Source organism: Chrysoperla carnea, chromosome 5 (genome assembly GCF_905475395.1).
Source record: "Chrysoperla carnea chromosome 5, inChrCarn1.1, whole genome shotgun sequence".
NCBI lineage: Eukaryota > Metazoa > Arthropoda > Insecta > Neuroptera > Chrysopidae > Chrysoperla > Chrysoperla carnea.
In genome coordinates this window covers 13,596,227-13,602,193 of record NC_058341.1, presented here as the reverse complement: position 1 = coordinate 13,602,193, position 5,967 = coordinate 13,596,227, and positions in this window count along the sequence as shown.

Genomic DNA, 5,967 nt, shown 5'->3' with positions numbered 1-5,967 from the left:
CAAGAACCCGTGAACAAATCGTATTCCGAATTTTAGCTGTATATTTATTTTTATTATTTATTTTTAAAAACTCTTTTTTCCCAAAAGCCAGTGCTGTTAAGAAATGAAATGGCGAATAAAGTATTAGACAGTCCGAGATGTAACAGCTGAAGGAAAATGAAATAAAACCGTTCATGTTTTGCTAAAATCTGGTTGAATCTGTTTGATAGATGTCAAATATCATTCGTAAACCATGGGTTACTTGTGAAAATCATCCTATTTGCTTATAAACAATAAACAGTTAATTAAATGAAATGGTCCATGTTAAAATTGACTTAAAAAATTAATAAAAAGGCAACTTGTATTACGAATATGTTATACATGTATAAAATCTTTTCAATTATATAATAAACACTCACATATACGTAATACAAGTTGCCTATTTATTAATTTTTTAATCAAGGGCAATTTAAGTCTGTTTCTGTGTCAAATATAAGATTATCAGAAAATTTCCTTAGATCCGAGTCTCCAAGTTAAGAAAACGCCCTTTTCTTTTAAGGTTTTCCTTTATTCTGACAGCTCTTTTCTTTAGATCTTAGGGTGGAATCCGATGAAAACATTAATTTTAGCTTACATTATACATTGTATTACCAGATTCATTTTTTTCGTACATATGGGAGCAATCAAAATTTTGCTTCACATATTATATTAACACGAACATCTCATAAAAATAGTTATAAAACACTAAAATTTTATTGATTTTTCCTAATAATTTTATACCCCCTTAAAAAGGAGAACAATATAACAACTACTAAATACATATTTTTAAAATTGCATAAAAATAAAATTTACTTTTTGTCTTGTTCATATACATTTTAGGATAGGTATCTTCATACTAGTAGCAGGGTCATTTAGCTTAAAAAGGACCATAAAGTAATAAAGTCACAATATTTTTATACTGTCGGCATTTCATATACATGTATTCTATGTAAAAAGTGTCATAAACAAACCCTAGGAGAGTTTTACATATAAACCTGTCGTCAATGTTGTCAAAATATACAACCCATTGTGTTACATATATTTTTTTTTTCTGTACATTGTACGATGAAGCGTACTGTTGTAGCCTCAACAAGTAGTCCGTGACGAAATATCAATACGTTATCTCTGCGTGCGACTCAACTAACTGGACATGGAATAGGAGTCCCGGTCAAATTGAAATTTGTTTCACTTGTCGATAGCATAGAGTGCAAGAGACCCATGTTTTGAATAAATAGTTCAAAATATTATATAGAAATTTGAAACAAACAAAAAATTTTTATTTTTATGTAACATGTAACATTTTTCAAACGGTAGTCATAATATTAACTGCAAATTTTTTGGAATAATTTATGAGTGTAATTTTTTATGCATCCCCGGTGGGTCTTCAATCGATGTTCTGTTTTGAATACACGAGTTTGTTATGTTGGCAACTCGCTTGAAATATAAACATTTTTTGGAATCGTAGCCCACAAGACTTGTCTTCGTTATGGATCAATGCTAGATGAAGAAGGGCGGTGCTTAGAGAAAAAAGGGGAACTTCATCCGTCTCTCCATGGCCCACTTTGACTTAAACTTGAGTTTAGAAAAACATTCTTTACCTTTCAATCAAGTTGAGAATTATTATAGACTAGCTGTGAACTACCCGCTTTGCTTGGCAACATCCCCACTTGCACCCCTCCCTCCACATTTCCTTGCGTGGGGTAACAGTTTTGTAATGTACACGTCATGTTCTTTTATTTGATTCCCCACTTAGGTATATTTGTAAATATTCGATAATTCCTTCCCTCTTTCTCGCTTCACCTTTCTACCCTCCGAAGGTTAAAAGTAGACAAAAACAATATATCTTTGAAGCTGGTTGTATATCGTGTCAATATTTGAGCTTAATCGATGCACAACTTTTTTAGTTTTTGAAGCATATCCCTTTCAACCCCTATTTCAACCCCTTAATCTACTAAAATATGGATGTATTATACATAAAAACCTTCCTCTTGAATCACTCTATCTATTAAAAAAAACCGCATCAAAATCCGTTGCGTAGTTTCAAAGATTTAAGCGTACATAGGGACATAGGGACAGAAAAAGCGACTTTGTTTTATAATATGTAGTGATATACCGTTGTGTTTCAACCAGTTTCCTACATGTTTTTTCATTGGAAATATAGTGGTAACAAATATCCAAGACGCTTGGCGCATCGAAAACGCTCGGCGCAAGTATTGAAAGTCTTAAGTTATAAATGAAAAATTATTGTGAGAAGACTCGAGGTTTGCTAGCTTCGGAAGCTGAAGCATCCTTTTTGTTTTAATGCTTAGAAGGTTCTCTGAGCTTTAGGTTCCTAGTGCAGTACACACGTAGCCCTATGATAGCTTCGGTACTGGTCCGATTGTGCTCTAAGTAAAATTCTACTATTATACAAAATAATAGTAGAAAAATCGATTCTAAAATTTGAGATCCACTTTAGCACTCTGTATTATTTAGAGAACTGAATTAACCGATATTTTTCTCTGCTAATATTATATTTATGAAATACCTAAATAGAGTTTATTCCAAACTGAAACCTGGCTTTGAATGTAAGCTTTTAACTAAATCAGGGTTCGTCGAAAATTTTAAGAATTAACTGTTAACGGTAACCAGCTATGGGTACCGTCGCCAGAGGTTCTTTCAATATTTTTTTTAGGCAACTTGTTTAACTACATTTTTTATTAATTGCATATTAGTAATTATTTATTTTTAAAAAAGTATTTTCATTCTATTAAAATAAATTTCTCTTGTTTTAATTTAGCACATACTTTTACAAAATTGTATTTGAACCCTACGAAAAAAAAAACCATTTTTCAAATTAAATATCGAAATGATGAGTTGAAATAACAGTAAATTTCAAATTAAAACATTAGTGGCTTAAATGGATTTTACTAATTTAAATCACTTTAGAATTAGAAGGGTACATTTTGATCTAATTTTAAGCCATATTAAGATATAATTATTTGTACAACATATTTCTTTAATTCATGCGATAATATTTGTTAGATGGAATAAGTTTTATAATACTTCATTCTGGCGGATTTAACAGATGAGCAAAAGAGCATTTGGCCACTGATATCCCCCCCCCCCATAGGATTTAAAAAAATGTGAATATACTGGATATAAAAACAAATGAAACGGATAGTTAAATTCTTCAAACTTACCTTTTACTTTCGATAAAAACTAGTGAGTATAGCAAAAAAATTCGATGGGATCGGGGTTTGAAACTATAGTTTCTGGGCCCCTTGGATGATTTTGCACACTGGTCCTTTTTTCTTGAATCCGCCTAAAGAAGTCTTATGACTATTCTAGGAATTAATTAATACAAAAGGTGGCTCCGATAGAATCGATTAGACGTCCATATTTTGCTGTATTTATAAATTATGGCATTTCTTCAAATGTTTCCTCTATAATAAACTTATACACATCTTTTTATATTCTTGGAGGCATATTTTATTTATATTTTTGGAGTAGAAAAGCGTCCAGCAAAATCTGACATCATCCTACACACACCAGCGTATTGTCCATCTTAACTAGGAAACTTTACTATTAAAATCTTATTATAAAACAGCACGGATTAAACAAATCTACTAGAACTGAATTTGTTTTTTAAAAGACAACATCGTAAAAACAAGTCAATTTAAAAAAAACTGTCAAACATTTTATTGGAAGAGGAAATACATACATACAAACACAAAACACAAAGTAACCAAAATGATTTTTTAAAAGCTTTTCAGTTTATTAACAAAAAAAAATTAAGGAAGTATAAACAAACAAAACCATTTATAAAAATCATTAAGCCGCATAATAGATATGTGGTGATATATAACAAACAAAAACGGGAAGACTTCTTTTAACTTCCTAATCGTAAATTACTAAAACAATTATCATCAAATTCTATTTCTCACATTTAATATAACATCAATGCCTTTGAAGATGGGTTTTTATGTGTATCTTAAATCAATTGACTTTGAAGTACATAAATTAAGTCCAAATTAAAAACAAGTGAAAAAAAACAATTGACTGAGTAAATACCATGTATAGGCAGTGTTGATTACTCTTTCACATTACACATACATACATGTTTTTCGATTTTTTTAAAGGGGTACCCCTTAAAAATATTCCAAAAAATCGAAAAAAATTTATTGGTTCTGATTTGAATGAAACGTAGTATATAAGGTAATTTTGACCCAAAAAATTCAAAAATCGTATTCATTTGATGATTGGAAGCATAGTTTTTAAAATATCACCCATTATCCCATATTTTGGCTCGATATCTACGAAACTAGTTTGCTAATCGTTATATAAATACGATTTTTGTAAATTATGGGTCAAAATTACCTTATAAACAGTTTTAACGAAATCGGAGTCAACATTTTTTTTTCGATTTTTTCGATTTTTGTAAAGGGGTACCCCTTAAAAAAATTCCAAAAAATCGAAAAAAATTTATGGTTTCTGATTTGGATAAAACTTAGTATATAAGGTAATTTTGACCCAAAAAATTCAAAAATCGTATTTATTTGATGATTGGAAGCATAGTTTTTGAAATATCACCCATTATCCCATATTTTGGCTCGATATCTCCGAAACTAGTTTCCTAATCGTTATATAAATACGATTTTTGTAAATTATGGGTCAAAATTACCTTATAAACAGAGTTTTAACGAAATCGGAGTCAACATTTTTTTTTCGATTTTTTCGATTTTTGTAAAGGGGTACCCCTTAAAAAAATTCAAAAAAATCGAAAAAAATTTATGGTTTCTGATTTGGATAAAACTTAGTATATAAGGTAATTTTGACCCAAAAAATTCAAAAATCGTATTCATTTGATGATTGGAAGCATAGTTTTTGAAATATCACCCATTATCCCATATTTTGGCTCGATATCTCCGAAACTAGTTTCCTAATCGTTATATAAATACGATTTTTGTAAATTATGGGTCAAAATTACCTTATAAACAGAGTTTTATCGAAATCGGAGCCAACATTTTTTTTTCGATTTTCTCGATTTTTGTAAAGGGGTCCCTTAAAAAAATTCAAAAAAATCGAAAAAAATTTATGGTTTCTGATTTGGATAAAACTTAGTATATAAGGTAATTTTGACCCAAAAAATTCAAAAATCGTATTCATTTGATGATTGGAAGCATAGTTTTTGAAATATCACCCATTATCCCATATTTTGGCTCGATATCTCCGAAACTAGTTTCCTAATCGTTATATAAATACGATTTTTGTAAATTATGGGTCAAAATTACCTTATAAACAGAGTTTTATCGAAATCGGAGCCAACATTTTTTTTTCGATTTTGTATAAAGGGGTACCCCTTAAAAAAATTCCAAAAAATTGAAAAAATCAATACTTGTAATTTTTTAATAAGTAATAATTTTGAATGGAATACGCAAAGTTAATTTTTGATAAGGAACATTTTTTACATTTAAACTTTTGTTCTATCTCTATCGGTTTACAAGATGGGTCCTACGGACCCAAGACCCAATTGACCTATGATGCTCATTTACGAACTTGACCTCACTTTTTACGTCTTGAGTACGCTGTAAAAATTTCAGCTTGATATCTTTTTTCGTTTTTGAGTTATCGTGTCCACAGACGGACGGACGGCCGGGCGGACGGACGGCCGGACAACATTTAAGGGGGGGAAGTAGGGGTTCATGGGAATCGACTCCCACAAGAACCCAAAAAAACAAAAAAGCTGGAAAAATTTTAACTGGTGTAGTGACACCTTTTGGTAAGAAATACAAAAAACAAATGTATGGATAACACAGAACTGTACACACACAAAACATACAGCTAAGTAACAAACCAATTGAACATAGATTACAAAAAAAATAACTACGTCATAAAATGTCGCTAGCATAGCTTTCACACTGACAGTATATATTTAGTAAAAGTACTCGATAATAAACCTAATGGAAA